At 44.9% G+C, this 16,866-nt stretch overlaps 3 non-coding genes across 3 annotated transcripts; all 3 read right to left on the bottom strand.

Moving 5' to 3' along the window:
• Positions 1–4,259: 4,259 nt before the first annotated feature.
• trnav-cac (transfer RNA valine (anticodon CAC)) lies at positions 4,260–4,332 on the bottom strand. The gene has a single exon. It is a non-coding gene; the product is annotated as a tRNA-Val (tRNA).
• A 3,348-nt stretch (positions 4,333–7,680) lies between these two features.
• Positions 7,681–7,753, bottom strand: trnav-aac (transfer RNA valine (anticodon AAC)). Its single transcript has one exon. It is a non-coding gene; the product is annotated as a tRNA-Val (tRNA).
• Positions 7,754–13,904: 6,151 nt separating this feature from the next.
• trnav-cac (transfer RNA valine (anticodon CAC)) lies at positions 13,905–13,977 on the bottom strand. Its single transcript has one exon. It is a non-coding gene; the product is annotated as a tRNA-Val (tRNA).
• Positions 13,978–16,866: the final 2,889 nt, after the last annotated feature.

Raw genomic sequence — 16,866 nt, forward strand, 5'->3', positions numbered from 1 at the left:
ACAAGATAAAGAAACAGGTATATTTGTTGATATAGATCAAGTAACCAATCATCTGATTTCATTTTGTCTGGACCGTAGAAAAAATTGTTGTGTATGTTATACTTTTCTCAAATGTCTTAAAAGGGGTATCTGCTCTCCTGAAGTTGAATAAAAAACCTTGTATAAAAACTTTGCGCATAGTGTGGGTCTGTGTGGTTATTTGACAGAATGACTCGGCAAGCTCCCCAAATGCAGGAACTATACTACAACCCAGCCAAGATTGGGGGTTTGGCGGGTAAGAAGGGTTTTTAAAGAGGACTCGCTGAGGCCGGAGTGAAGGTTAATGATGTGGTTGTTTCAGAATGGTTACGGGAACAAGACGCCTATACCTAACATAAACCTCTCAGGATTAACTTTAAAAGAAACCGCGTATATGCAACTGACATAGACTCACAATGGCAAATGGATCTAGTCGATATGTCAAATTTATCAAAACATAACAATGGTCACAAATTGATGTTGATGTGTATCGATGTGTTATCAAAATATGCCTGGGCTCGCATTCTACATAATAAAACAGGTCGGGCGGTGACAAGGGCCTTTGAGGATATATTGTCCCAGGGTCGATGTCCTAAAAAACTGCAGACTGATAAAGGAAAAGAGTTTCTCAACAGAGAATTTCAGAATCTACTGAAGAGACACAAAATACATCATTTCACCACCGGTAATGAGCTTAGGGCATCGGTAGTGGAGAGGTTTAACCGCACCATAAAGACCAAAATGTGGAGATATTTTACAGCGGTCAACACGTTCAAGTATTTTGATAAAGTTCAGGATTTTATCGATGCTTACAACCAAGGGTATCACACCAGTATTAAAATGAAGCCTAAAGATGTTGATCAAAGTAATTCTTTTAAGGTCTATAAAAAATTATACGGACCATTTATTAAGAAGGGAAAAACTACTTATAAGTTCAACATCGGTGATGTGGTTCGCGTTTCAAAGCTAAGGAGTACTTTTGCCAAAGGTTATGAAGAAACATTTTCTGACGAATATTTTACAGTTACCGAACAGTTGGCTAGAGACCCACCCGTGTACCGGTTAAAAGACTATGACGGGGAGGATATAGAAGGAACGTTTTACGAAGCCGAGTTACAAAAAATTATTGTGGGTAAAGACAGTGTATACAGAGTTGAAAAGATATTAGCTGAAAAAACCCAGAACCGGAAAAAATATGTGTTGATGAAATGGCTTGGATGGCCTGAAAAGTTCAATAGTTGGGTCCCGGAACAACAGGTTTGCGATATTCAATCCTTATAACAACTTGCCCGCGGGTGTGTTGTGGGCATTACTTTCGATACTCAAGATGGAATCAGGAGGCTTCTACGTGACTCTACCCAGTAACGCCTCTCTCGATATATACCCTAAAAATGAAATATCCAGTTACACGGTACAATTTGGAAAATCTATAGATCTAAGGGGGTCGTGGGAAGTGGGGTTGGCGGAAATACAGTATCCTTACACTTGGGCTGTTTTACAAGATAAGGATGCCACCTTCGCCATTTTTGATGATGTTAAAAAGAGTCAATGGACATTCACGATACAAGGAGGTTATTATGACAATGTGGATAAAATATTAGATGAGATGCATAAACAGTTCTCAGAAGGCACCCCCAACATCAAGCTATATTACAACCCTATTAAAAACAGAGTGTACAAGGTGTCAAAACCAGGTATTAGCATTCAAACCAGCGGCCAACTGGGGCGTATATTTGGGATCTATTCTGACACAGAGAGCAGGTTCTCAGAAGTGGTGGGGCGGCTTTTACACTCTTTATGTGTATACGGATATCATAACCCACCAGAGGGTCGGGGATAGTTATGTCCCCCTTTTGAGAAATGTACTTATTAAAGGTAAAAGCAATGACATGGTCACAATTACTTATGACAAGCCACACTACGTACCAGTCTCAAAGACCCAATTTGACAACATCACGATCGAAGTAAAATCGGATCAGAATATCAACGTACCCTTCCGCTTCAGTAAAGTTATTGTCAAACTACATTTTCGACCCCTGAAACAGTTTGTACATTATTAAAATGGCTACCTCGAGGGGTTATGTAGATCCTAGCGCCTATGTGGATTATTACAAGATGCAAGCCGGGAACGGCTTGCCCGGTTTTGTAGGAGCCCCCACAATGTATGGCGCCGGTCTAGGAGGACTCTTTCATGGTCTCTTTAGAATGGCCGTACCCCTGCTTAAGAGAGGCTTTGCTATAGCCAGACCCCACTTGAAATCAGCGGCTAAAAATATTGTTAGTGACGTGTTCACCAATGTTATGAACCGGGCAGCTAGCCATGAGCATCAGGAGGGTTCGGGTCTCATGGTAATGGCGAGGAGGGGGGGTAAAAGAAGAAACAGCATGTGTCCACCAGGGCGACGAAGATCCGTGGCTAACAAAAAACGAAGAATCTCTCATTCTCCAACATATCGTGGAAACACTCGGAGAAGGAAGCAGCACAAGAAAAAACCTGCAAAAAGAAAGTCTCAAAGAAAGAAAAATAGAGCCTCAGGATACATCTTTTAAACATGTCTTTTGTCAACAGTCTATCGGAAGAATGCGTCAAATCAGAACTGGATCTGTTTACAGTTCCATACACTCAAACGAGTATAGATAAGATCATATATGTAGAGATTCCCCCTCTTTCTGCAATTTCAGACACGGCCCCTCTGGAGTTTTTTATAGCTGGCAATGGCGAGGATTATATTGATTTGAATAACACATTTATTTTAATGAACTGTAAAGTGACTGATTAGGATGGCGATGCAATCGAGAAGACGGCCAACGCTGGGGTCATCAATTAATCAATTACCCGGTGGCCACCATGTTTTCACAGGTGGATGTGACCCTGGGAGATCGGCTCATTAGTCAAAGCAGCAATACTTACCCCTATAGAGTCATGATGGAGTGTATCCTTAATTATAGTGAGGAGACCCTAAGCAAACAGTTCAGCCCCGGCCTTCTCTTCAAAGACATCCCGGAAGCTATGGACGACAAGGATCCAGAGGGACTCAATAAGGGTTTGCAAAAAAGATCGGCCTCTTCAACAGAAGGGAGGACCTTTGAGCTAATGGGGCATATCCATGCAGACATATTTTTCCAAGAAAAACTCATGCTCAACGGGGTAGACATTAAAATTAAAATGATCCGTAGTAAAAGTGCTTTTTGTCTGATGACCCCTGATACGGAAAAATATAAACTGACCATATTATCGGCCTCGCTGTTTGTGAAATAAGTGTCCGTCTCCCCGGCGGTTAAACTAGGACACGCGCTGGCGTTAGTGACGGCAAACGCCAAGTACCCGATCGAAAGAGTCTATATGAAAGTCCACAGTATCCCCGCAGGGACACGGGTGATGAACCAGGAAAATCTGTTTCTAGGACAGCTCCCAAAACAGGTTATTATAGGTCTCGTGGATAATGATGCATTTACCGGGGTTTACAACAAGAACACCTTTAACTTTAAACATTATAACGCGGAATTTATAGCATTGTACGTCGATGGTGTGCAGGTTCCATCCAGACCTTTTCAACCTGACTTTGAAAACGGCAATGCGGTTCGTGAATATTACAGTCTAGTACTGGCTACGGGTCGCCATCTCAAGGATCAAACTCTGCTGATCGATCGCCGGGAATACTGCAGCGGTTACACCCTGTATGGTTTCAACCTGACCCCTGACGAAGAGTGTGGACAACATATTTCACTGATGAAGACGGGCAATATGCGTTTGGAGATGCGTTTCAAGCAGCCTCTACCACACACTGTAAATATGGTCGTGTATGCTGTGTTTGACAACATTATTGAGGTGAATCAGAGGAGAAACGTTCCGTATGATTATTATTAAAATGAACACCAGAGAGCTCAACCACATCATGAATGCCCTGGCCGGCTCACGGAAACTGTTTCAAGGAGTCTACGCCTGCGATCAGCTGCCTAAATTTAAGATCAAGAATTTACCTGCAATGTACATAATCAACACACACCCTAAAAATATGCCCGGAGAACATTGGCTGGCTATTTATCTAAGGGAGGACCACCGTGGTGAATTTTTTGATTCCTATGCAAACCCCCCGGATTTCAGACCTTTCCCTCGGAAGATCAATAACTTTCTGCTCAACAACTGTCAAGAAACCATTTACAGCGGTCGTCAAGTACAAAGTCTTCAGACCTTCACTTGTGGTCAGCACTGTGTGCACTAGCACGCATGCACCGCGGGTTGTTTCCGCCCGGTTTCGAACCAGGGACCTTTCGCGTGTGAGGCGAACGTGATAGCCACTACACTACGGAAACCGACCTGTCCTGGTGTTTCGAATGGCTCCCATCGAAGCCGGCTGGTAAAACGCGCACAGGCGTTTCCCGTGGGCCAGCCTGTGAGATAAAGGTTTCTACACTCACCTAAAGGATTATTAGGAACACCTGTTCAATAACCAACCAATCATATGGCAGTTGCTTCAATGCATTTAGGGGTGTGGTCCTGGTCAAGACAATCTCCTGAACTCCAAACTGAAAGTCTGAATGGGAAAGAAAGGTGATTTAAGCAATTTTGAGCGTGGCATGGTTGTTGGTGCCAGACGGGCTGGTCTGAGTATTTCACAATCTGCTCAGTTACTGGGATTTTCACGCACAACCATTTCTAGGGTTTACAAAGAATGGTGTGAAAAGGGAAAAACATCCAGTATGCGGCAGTCCTGTGGGCGAAAATGCCTTGTTGATGCTAGAGGTCAGAGGAGAATGGGCCGACTGATTCAAGCTGATAGAAGAGCAACTTTGACTGAAATAACCACTCGTTACAACCGAGGTATGCAGCAAAGCATTTGTGAAGCCACAACACGTACAACCTTGAGGCGGATGGGCTACAACAGCAGAAGACCCCACCGGGTACCACTCATCTCCACTACAAATAGGAAAAAGAGGCTACAATTTGCACAAACTCACCAAAATTGGACAGTTGTTGCCTGGTCTGATGAGTCTCGATTTCTGTTGAGACATTCAGATGGTAGAGTCAGAATTTGACGTAAACAGAATGAGAACATGGATCCATCATGCCTTGTTACCACTGTGCAGGCTGGTGGTGGTGGTGTAATGGTGTGGGGGATGTTTTCTTGGCACACTTTAGGCTCCTTAGTTCCAATTGGGCATCGTTTAAATGCCACGGCCTACCTGAGCATTGTTTCTGACCATGTCCATCCCTTTATGACCACCATGTACCCATCCTCTGATGGCTACTTCCAGCAGGATAATGCACCATGTCACAAAGGTTGAATCATTTCAAATTGGTTTCTTGAACATGACAATGAGTTCACTGTACTAAACTGGCCCCCACAGTCACCAGATCTCAACCCAATAGAGCATCTTTGGGATGTGGTGGAACGGGAGCTTCGTGCCCTGGATGTGCATCCCACAAATCTCCATCAACTGCAAGATGCTATCCTATCAATATGGGCCAACATTTCTAAAGAATGCTTTCAGCACCTTGTTGAATCAATGCCACGTAGAATTAAGTCAGTTCTGAAGGCGAAAGGGTGTCAAACATAGTATTAGTATGGTGTTCCTAATAATCCTTTAGGTGAGTGTATTTTCACTGACCTATTTTGCATTGCTCAAGGACACATCAGGACACTTTGGAAACTCTTTCAAAGGAAGAACGCCCTGAGCTATGACAAGACTTACACTTACCCCAACAAGGTGATGCTCAATGGCTTGTTCAAACAGCTGCTGCTCGTCTTGTGCCACCATCAGACAATCACAGAGCTATTGTGCCTTCTACACCTTACGGTAGCTTTACTTTAACAATAATAATGACGGCGACCACGACGACAAAAAGAAAAACAAGAACAACAACAACAACAACAAGAACAATAACATCATCATCAGATTTTAATTAAAAGTGGCTACACCAGCGTTTACAATTTCAACCTGTCGACGGACGGACGCTCTGAGTCCAACAATTTCGGGAACTCCAATGAAGAAAAGCCACCTACCGCCTCTGGGGAACCACGAGGGCAAGCAGGACGAAAAGGGCCGGCCCACAGCAGGCTCTTTCCGCCCGGTTTCAAACCGGGGACCTTTCGTGCGTTAGGCGAACGTGATAGCCACTACACTACGGAAACCAACCCGTCCTGGTGTTTCGAATAACTCCTATCGAAGCCGGCTGGTAAAACGCACACAGGCGTTTCCCGTGGGCCAGCCTGTGAGATAAAGGTTTCTATTTTCACTGACCTATTTTGCATTGCTCAAGGGCACATCAGGACACTTTGGAAACTCTTTCAAAGGAAGAACGCCCTGAGCAATGACAAGACTTACACTTACCCCAACAAGGTGATGCTCAATGGCTTGTTCAAACAGCTGCTGCTCGTCTTGTGCCACCATCAGACAATCACAGAGCTATTGTGCCTTCTGCACCTTACGGTAGCAACAAATCTAACTACTGCTTTACTTTAACATTAATAATGACGGCGACTACGACGACAACAAGAACAACAACAACAACAACAACATCAACAAGAACAACAACAACATCATCATCATCATCATCAGATTTTAATTAAAAGTGGCTACACCAGCGTTTACAATTTCAACCTGTCGACGGACGGACGCTCTGAGTGCACCGATTTCGGGATACTTCGGAAACTCTTTCAAAGGCAGGACGCCCTGCGATCAGACAGTGCCTGCACTTAGCCCAACAAGGTGATGCTGAATGGCTTGTTCAAACGGCTGGTGGTCTTCCGTCACCACCAGACTATCAGAGCTATTTTGCGCCTTCAACTACATAAGAGTAACAGCAATGTCACCGATCCTGCTACGGTCGTATTGCAACAGCAACGACATGTATCGATTTTAAAAGTGTCAGTTCCAGCGCCTCGCAAAGCTACCCTTCTGCGATCATTTGTTCTCAAGGTCAGGATTTCTTGCCACTCCGAGGAAGAGAAAACGACGGCCGGCCATGGGGCAGAGAGATGAGGACGGGTAACACGGCACTGGCACGCGTGCACCGCGGGTTGTTTCCGCCCAGTTTCGAACCAGGGACTTCTCGCGTGTGAGGCGAACATGATAGCCACTACACTACAGAAACCAACCTGTCCTGGGGTTTCGATTGGCTCCCATCGAAGCAGGCTGGTAAAACGCGCACAGGCGTTTCCCGTGGGCCTGCCTGTGAGATAAAGGTTTCTATTTTCACTGACCTATATTGCATTGCTCAAGGGCACATCAGGACACTTTGGAAACTCTTTTAAAGGAAGAATGCCCTGAGCTATGACAAGACTTACACTTACCCCAACAAGGTGATGCTCAATGGCTTGTTCAAACAGCTGCTGCTCGTCTTGTGCCACCATCAGACAATCACAGAGCTATTGTGCCTTCTACACCTTACGGTAGCAACAAATCTAACTACTGCTTTACTTTAACAATAATAATGACGGCGACCACGATGACAGCAAGAACAACAACAACAACATCATCATCATCATCATCATCAGATTTTAATTAAAAGTGGCTACACCAGCGTTTACAATTTCAACCTGTCGACGGACGGACGCTCTGAGAGCACCGATTTCGGGCACTCCAATGAAGAAAAGACACCCACCGCCTCCGGGGAACCACGAGGGCAAGCAGGACGAAAAGGGCCAGCCCACAGCAGGCTGTTTCCGCCCGGTTTCGAACCGGGGACCTTTCGCGTGTTAGGCGAACGTGATAACCGCTACACTATGGAAACTGACACCGCCACGTCTTGCTTCAAACGGTTACCGTTGAAGCCTGCTGGTAAAACGGGCTCAGGCATTTCAGGTCGGCTAGACTGTGAGATGGCGTCTGAAGTGCCGCGAAAGGATGCCATTTTCACAGACCTGTTTGGCATTGCTAAAGGGCACATCAGGACACTTCAGAAACTCTTTCAAAGGCAGGACGCCCTGCGCTCTGACAGTGCCTGCACTTAGCCCAACAAGGTGATGCTGAATGGCTTGTTCAAACGGCTGGTGGTCTTCCGTCACCACCAGACTATCAGAGCTATACTGCGCCTTCAACTACTTAAGAGTAGATAGTAGGGTTTTTTGGGCGCGGCCTATTTTGTTATGACGTATGCCCTAAGCTTATTAATATTCCTACGTCATAATTGGGGGGCGTGATTTTAGGTAGAGTTATTTCCTTAATTATTCCTACGTCATATCCGTCAGAAAGTGTACACCCATAAAACCCTGAACATCAAGGCCACCCATAAATACCCCCACCCCTCTGAAGGCAACGCCCCGAAACTCTCCTCTCTATTTAAGAACCCGCGCTGCTTTTAGGCAATACCTCTTTAATTCTCAGCATCAGAAACATCCCGCTTCTTCAACATGTCCAGCGACATCAACATGAAACCCCGCAAGAAACAATCCCGGGCAAGGGTTCCTGTACTCACCAATTTGAAGATTGAACGCTCCTGGGTGTTGTTCTGGGGGGCTCGACGGGGTTACCGCTTTAAAAGGGATCCCAGCTATGTTGGAGTGGAGCTTTTTGCTTTGGGAGAGAAGGAGGGTACGTTGGAACCTTTTGAGACGGTAATTGAATACTCTTATGAGGACTGGTTGAAGGTGATGGCCTGGAGAGATCTGGGGCTTGTGGATAAGACTCTAGAAGGCTTGCAAGAGGGTCCAAGAGAATGCGAAATGGAGTCTCCGACTCAGGGTTTTGAAAGGTGTGAATGGGAAAGCTTGCAGAACTACGGTAGAGTGGTGAAGAGTCTATCTCTAACTACAGATCGTAAGGTTTTGTTTAGCAGTACCCTGATTACAAACCCTATTGAAGGGGGTGTGGAGGATCCAGAAAAACAGGTTACTGAAATTATGTTTGACGCCGTGGACTGGCCGTTCTTGAAAGAGGTCATAAACTGTATAAATGATGGTTTTGACATCTTGACCAAATGTTCGCAACTGGATTTGGTTAGAAGGAGAATATGCTGGATTATGGATTATATATCCCCCTTGAATGACGACGACGATGATAAAACAGACGACGTGTGGGGTTTTGGAGGGGGGTCTGACGGCTCAGGGGCTACTCTCTTCTAAGAGGGCGGTGTGTCGTGACGTAGTGAAGAGATAGGATAAAAGGCGCAACAATTCAATCATGGTTTAAAATTAAAGAGAATGTCTTACCTGAAAGCTGCGGACGTCGACAGGCTCTACAGGCCTCTTCAAACCCGGGATCACCCCTGGTTCTATTCCCCAGATTTTGTATACACTCTGGAACCCTTTGACTGCGGTTACTCTCCAAGACCTCAGACCCTGGACTGCTTCTGCAACTGGTTCTGTCATCAACACTCTGCAGCTAACCTGAGAGCGCTATTACACCATGTGCTTGACAGAAAAGTAGCCAACGCGAGCCTTTTCTCTACAGATTTAACCATCGATGAGGATCAACTTTCAAACCTGGAAAAGTTAATGGCTGCTGTAACAAAGACCGGGGGGTACGAACACTGGGATGAAGCGCTCAAGGGGGCCAAGAATGATATTAGGCCATTTCATCAACATCTGTATGACCTTTTACTGAGCATGTTTAATACACCTCTGTTTACTTTTAAAATAGGTCATATTGTTGTTTTATTTACATATGTAACTGAGGTGTGTGCCTACAAGATAAAGAAACAGGTATATTTGTTGATATAGATCAAGTAACCAATCATCTGATTTCTTTTTGTCTGGACCGTAGAAAAAATTGTTGTGTATGTTATACTTTTCTCAAATGTCTAAAAAGGGGTATCTGCTCTCCTGAAGTTGAATAAAAAACCTTGTATAAAAACTTTGCGCATAGTGTGGGTCTGTGTGGTTATTTGACAGAATGACTCGGCAAGCTCCCCAAATGCAGGAACTATACTACAACCCAGCCAAGATTGGGGGTTTGGCGGGTAAGAAGGGTTTTCAAAGAGGACTCGCTGAGGCCGGAGTGAAGGTTAATGATGTGGTTGTTTCAGAATGGTTACGGGAACAAGACGCCTATACCTTACATAAACCTCTCAGGATTAACTTTAAAAGAAACCGCGTATATGCAACTGACATAGACTCACAATGGCAAATGGATCTAGTCGATATGTCAAATTTATCAAAACATAACAATGGTCACAAATTGATGTTGATGTGTATCGATGTGTTATCAAAATATGCCTGGGCTCGCATTCTACATAATAAAACAGGTCGGGCGGTGACAAGGGCCTTTGAGGATATATTGTCCCAGGGTCGATGTCCTAAAAAACTGCAGACTGATAAAGGAAAAGAGTTTCTCAACAGAGAATTTCAGAATCTACTGAAGAGACACAAAATACATCATTTCACCACCGGTAATGAGCTTAGGGCATCGGTAGTGGAGAGGTTTAACCGCACCATAAAGACCAAAATGTGGAGATATTTTACAGCGGTCAACACGTTCAAGTATTTTGATAAAGTTCAGGATTTTATCGATGCTTACAACCAAGGGTATCACACCAGTATTAAAATGAAGCCTAAAGATGTTGATCAAAGTAATTCTTTTAAGGTCTATAAAAAATTATACGGACCATTTATTAAGAAGGGAAAAACTACTTATAAGTTCAACATCGGTGATGTGGTTCGCGTTTCAAAGCTAAGGAGTACTTTTGCCAAAGGTTATGAAGAAACATTTTCTGACGAATATTTTACAGTTACCGAACAGTTGGCTAGAGACCCACCCGTGTACCGGTTAAAAGACTATGACGGGGAGGATATAGAAGGAACGTTTTACGAAGCCGAGTTACAAAAAATTATTGTGGGTAAAGACAGTGTATACAGAGTTGAAAAGATATTAGCTGAAAAAACCCAGAACCGGAAAAAATATGTGTTGATGAAATGGCTTGGATGGCCTGAAAAGTTCAATAGTTGGGTCCCGGAACAACAGGTTTGCGATATTCAATCCTTATAACAACATGCCCGCGGGTGTGTTGGGGGCATTACTTTCGATTCTCAAGATGGAATCAGGAGGCTTCTACGTGACTCTACCCAGTAACGCCTCTCTCGATATATACCCTAAAAATGAAATATCCAGTTACACGGTACAATTTGGAAAATCTATAGATCTAAGGGGGTCGTGGGAAGTGGGGTTGGCGGAAATACAGTATCCTTACACTTGGGCTGTTTTACAAGATAAGGATGCCACTTTCGCCATTTTTGATGATGTTAAAAAGAGTCAATGGACATTCACGATACAAGGAGGTTATTATGACAATGTGGATAAAATATTAGATGAGATGCATAAACAGTTCTCAGAAGGCACCCCCAACATCAAGCTATATTACAACCCTATTAAAAACAGAGTGTACAAGGTGTCAAAACCAGGTATTAGCATTCAAACCAGCGGCCAACTGGGGCGTATATTTGGGATCTATTCTGACACAGAGAGCAGGTTCTCAGAAGTGGTGGGGCGGCTTTTACACTCTTTATGTGTATACGGATATCATAACCCACCAGAGGGTCGGGGATAGTTATGTCCCCCTTTTGAGAAATGTACTTATTAAAGGTAAAAGCAATGACATGGTCACAATTACTTATGACAAGCCACACTACGTACCAGTCTCAAAGACCCAATTTGACAACATCACGATCGAAGTAAAATCGGATCAGAATATCAACGTACCCTTCCGCTTCAGTAAAGTTATTGTCAAACTACATTTTCGACCCCTGAAACAGTTTGTACATTATTAAAATGGCTACCTCGAGGGGTTATGTAGATCCTAGCGCCTATGTGGATTATTACAAGATGCAAGCCGGGAACGGCTTGCCCGGTTTTGTAGGAGCCCCCACAATGTATGGCGCCGGTCTAGGAGGACTCTTTCATGGTCTCTTTAGAATGGCCGTACCCCTGCTTAAGAGAGGCTTTGCTATAGCCAGACCCCACTTGAAATCAGCGGCTAAAAATATTGTTAGTGACGTGTTCACCAATGTTATGAACCGGGCAGCTAGCCATGAGCATCAGGAGGGTTCGGGTCTCATGGTAATGGCGAGGAGGGGGGGTAAAAGAAGAAACAGCATGTGTCCACCAGGGCGACGAAGATCCGTGGCTAACAAAAAACGAAGAATCTCTCATTCTCCAACATATCGTGGAAACACTCGGAGAAGGAAGCAGCACAAGAAAAAACCTGCAAAAAGAAAGTCTCAAAGAAAGAAAAATAGAGCCTCAGGATACATCTTTTAAACATGTCTTTTGTCAACAGTCTATCGGAAGAATGCGTCAAATCAGAACTGGATCTGTTTACAGTTCCATACACTCAAACGAGTATAGATAAGATCATATATGTAGAGATTCCCCCTCTTTCTGCAATTTCAGACACGGCCCCTCTGGAGTTTTTTATAGCTGGCAATGGCGAGGATTATATTGATTTGAATAACACATTTATTTTAATGAACTGTAAAGTGACTGATTAGGATGGCGATGCAATCGAGAAGACGGCCAACGCTGGGGTCATCAATTAATCAATTACCCGGTGGCCACCATGTTTTCACAGGTGGATGTGACCCTGGGAGATCGGCTCATTAGTCAAAGCAGCAATACTTACCCCTATAGAGTCATGATGGAGTGTATCCTTAATTATAGTGAGGAGACCCTAAGCAAACAGTTCAGCCCCGGCCTTCTCTTCAAAGACATCCCGGAAGCTATGGACGACAAGGATCCAGAGGGACTCAATAAGGGTTTGCAAAAAAGATCGGCCTTTTCAACAGAAGGGAGGACCTTTGAGCTAATGGGGCATATCCATGCAGACATATTTTTCCAAGAAAAACTCATGCTCAACGGGGTAGACATTAAAATTAAAATGATCCGTAGTAAAAGTGCTTTTTGTCTGATGACCCCTGATACGGAAAAATATAAACTGACCATATTATCGGCCTCGCTGTTTGTGAAATAAGTGTCCGTCTCCCCGGCGGTTAAACTAGGACACGCGCTGGCGTTAGTGACGGCAAACGCCAAGTACCCGATCGAAAGAGTCTATATGAAAGTCCACAGTATCCCCGCAGGGACACGGGTGATGAACCAGGAAAATCTGTTTCTAGGACAGCTCCCAAAACAGGTTATTATAGGTCTCGTGGATAATGATGCATTTACCGGGGTTTACAACAAGAACACCTTTAACTTTAAACATTATAACGCGGAATTTATAGCATTGTACGTCGATGGTGTGCAGGTTCCATCCAGACCTTTTCAACCTGACTTTGAAAACGGCAATGCGGTTCGTGAATATTACAGTCTAGTACTGGCTACGGGTCGCCATCTCAAGGATCAAACTCTGCTGATCGATCGCCGGGAATACTGCAGCGGTTACACCCTGTATGGTTTCAACCTGACCCCTGACGAAGAGTGTGGACAACATATTTCACTGATGAAGACGGGCAATATGCGTTTGGAGATGCGTTTCAAGCAGCCTCTACCACACACTGTAAATATGGTCGTGTATGCTGTGTTTGACAACATTATTGAGGTGAATCAGAGGAGAAACGTTCCGTATGATTATTATTAAAATGAACACCAGAGAGCTCAACCACATCATGAATGCCCTGGCCGGCTCACGGAAACTGTTTCAAGGAGTCTACGCCTGCGATCAGCTGCCTAAATTTAAGATCAAGAATTTACCTGCAATGTACATAATCAACACACACCCTAAAAATATGCCCGGAGAACATTGGCTGGCTATTTATCTAAGGGAGGACCACCGTGGTGAATTTTTTGATTCCTATGCAAACCCCCCGGATTTCAGACCTTTCCCTCGGAAGATCAATAACTTTCTGCTCAACAACTGTCAAGAAACCATTTACAGCGGTCGTCAAGTACAAAGTCTTCAGACCTTCACTTGTGGTCAGCACTGTGTGCACTAGCACGCATGCACCGCGGGTTGTTTCCGCCCGGTTTCGAACCAGGGACCTTTCGCGTGTGAGGCGAACGTGATAGCCACTACACTACGGAAACCGACCTGTCCTGGTGTTTCGAATGGCTCCCATCGAAGCCGGCTGGTAAAACGCGCACAGGCGTTTCCCGTGGGCCAGCCTGTGAGATAAAGGTTTCTACACTCACCTAAAGGATTATTAGGAACACCTGTTCAATAACCAACCAATCATATGGCAGTTGCTTCAATGCATTTAGGGGTGTGGTCCTGGTCAAGACAATCTCCTGAACTCCAAACTGAAAGTCTGAATGGGAAAGAAAGGTGATTTAAGCAATTTTGAGCGTGGCATGGTTGTTGGTGCCAGACGGGCTGGTCTGAGTATTTCACAATCTGCTCAGTTACTGGGATTTTCACGCACAACCATTTCTAGGGTTTACAAAGAATGGTGTGAAAAGGGAAAAACATCCAGTATGCGGCAGTCCTGTGGGCGAAAATGCCTTGTTGATGCTAGAGGTCAGAGGAGAATGGGCCGACTGATTCAAGCTGATAGAAGAGCAACTTTGACTGAAATAACCACTCGTTACAACCGAGGTATGCAGCAAAGCATTTGTGAAGCCACAACACGTACAACCTTGAGGCGGATGGGCTACAACAGCAGAAGACCCCACCGGGTACCACTCATCTCCACTACAAATAGGAAAAAGAGGCTACAATTTGCACAAACTCACCAAAATTGGACAGTTGTTGCCTGGTCTGATGAGTCTCGATTTCTGTTGAGACATTCAGATGGTAGAGTCAGAATTTGACGTAAACAGAATGAGAACATGGATCCATCATGCCTTGTTACCACTGTGCAGGCTGGTGGTGGTGGTGTAATGGTGTGGGGGATGTTTTCTTGGCACACTTTAGGCTCCTTAGTGCCAATTGGGCATCGTTTAAATGCCACGGCCTACCTGAGCATTGTTTCTGACCATGTCCATCCCTTTATGACCACCATGTACCCATCCTCTGATGGCTACTTCCAGCAGGATAATGCACCATGTCACAAAGGTTGAATCATTTCAAATTGGTTTCTTGAACATGACAATGAGTTCACTGTACTAAACTGGCCCCCACAGTCACCAGATCTCAACCCAATAGAGCATCTTTGGGATGTGGTGGAACGGGAGCTTCGTGCCCTGGATGTGCATCCCACAAATCTCCATCAACTGCAAGATGCTATCCTATCAATATGGGCCAACATTTCTAAAGAATGCTTTCAGCACCTTGTTGAATCAATGCCACGTAGAATTAAGTCAGTTCTGAAGGCGAAAGGGTGTCAAACATAGTATTAGTATGGTGTTCCTAATAATCCTTTAGGTGAGTGTATTTTCACTGACCTATTTTGCATTGCTCAAGGACACATCAGGACACTTTGGAAACTCTTTCAAAGGAAGAACGCCCTGAGCTATGACAAGACTTACACTTACCCCAACAAGGTGATGCTCAATGGCTTGTTCAAACAGCTGCTGCTCGTCTTGTGCCACCATCAGACAATCACAGAGCTATTGTGCCTTCTACACCTTACGGTAGCTTTACTTTAACAATAATAATGACGGCGACCACGACGACAAAAAGAAAAACAAGAACAACAACAACAACAACAAGAACAATAACATCATCATCAGATTTTAATTAAAAGTGGCTACACCAGCGTTTACAATTTCAACCTGTCGACGGACGGACGCTCTGAGTCCAACAATTTCGGGAACTCCAATGAAGAAAAGCCACCTACCGCCTCTGGGGAACCACGAGGGCAAGCAGGACGAAAAGGGCCGGCCCACAGCAGGCTCTTTCCGCCCGGTTTCAAACCGGGGACCTTTCGTGCGTTAGGCGAACGTGATAGCCACTACACTACGGAAACCAACCCGTCCTGGTGTTTCGAATAACTCCTATCGAAGCCGGCTGGTAAAACGCACACAGGCGTTTCCCGTGGGCCAGCCTGTGAGATAAAGGTTTCTATTTTCACTGACCTATTTTGCATTGCTCAAGGGCACATCAGGACACTTTGGAAACTCTTTCAAAGGAAGAACGCCCTGAGCAATGACAAGACTTACACTTACCCCAACAAGGTGATGCTCAATGGCTTGTTCAAACAGCTGCTGCTCGTCTTGTGCCACCATCAGACAATCACAGAGCTATTGTGCCTTCTGCACCTTACGGTAGCAACAAATCTAACTACTGCTTTACTTTAACATTAATAATGACGGCGACTACGACGACAACAAGAACAACAACAACAACAACAACATCAACAAGAACAACAACAACATCATCATCATCATCATCAGATTTTAATTAAAAGTGGCTACACCAGCGTTTACAATTTCAACCTGTCGACGGACGGACGCTCTGAGTGCACCGATTTCGGGATACTTCGGAAACTCTTTCAAAGGCAGGACGCCCTGCGATCAGACAGTGCCTGCACTTAGCCCAACAAGGTGATGCTGAATGGCTTGTTCAAACGGCTGGTGGTCTTCCGTCACCACCAGACTATCAGAGCTATTTTGCGCCTTCAACTACATAAGAGTAACAGCAATGTCACCGATCCTGCTACGGTCGTATTGCAACAGCAACGACATGTATCGATTTTAAAAGTGTCAGTTCCAGCGCCTCGCAAAGCTACCCTTCTGCGATCATTTGTTCTCAAGGTCAGGATTTCTTGCCACTCCGAGGAAGAGAAAACGACGGCCGGCCATGGGGCAGAGAGATGAGGACGGGTAACACGGCACTGGCACGCGTGCACCGCGGGTTGTTTCCGCCCAGTTTCGAACCAGGGACTTCTCGCGTGTGAGGCGAACATGATAGCCACTACACTACAGAAACCAACCTGTCCTGGGGTTTCGATTGGCTCCCATCGAAGCAGGCTGGTAAAACGCGCACAGGCGTTTCCCGTGGGCCTGCCTGTGAGATAAAGGTTTCTATTTTCACTG

The sequence above is a fragment of the Amia ocellicauda genome (assembly GCF_036373705.1).
Source record: "Amia ocellicauda isolate fAmiCal2 chromosome 11 unlocalized genomic scaffold, fAmiCal2.hap1 SUPER_11_unloc_2, whole genome shotgun sequence".
Taxonomy (NCBI): Eukaryota; Metazoa; Chordata; class Actinopteri; order Amiiformes; family Amiidae; genus Amia; species Amia ocellicauda.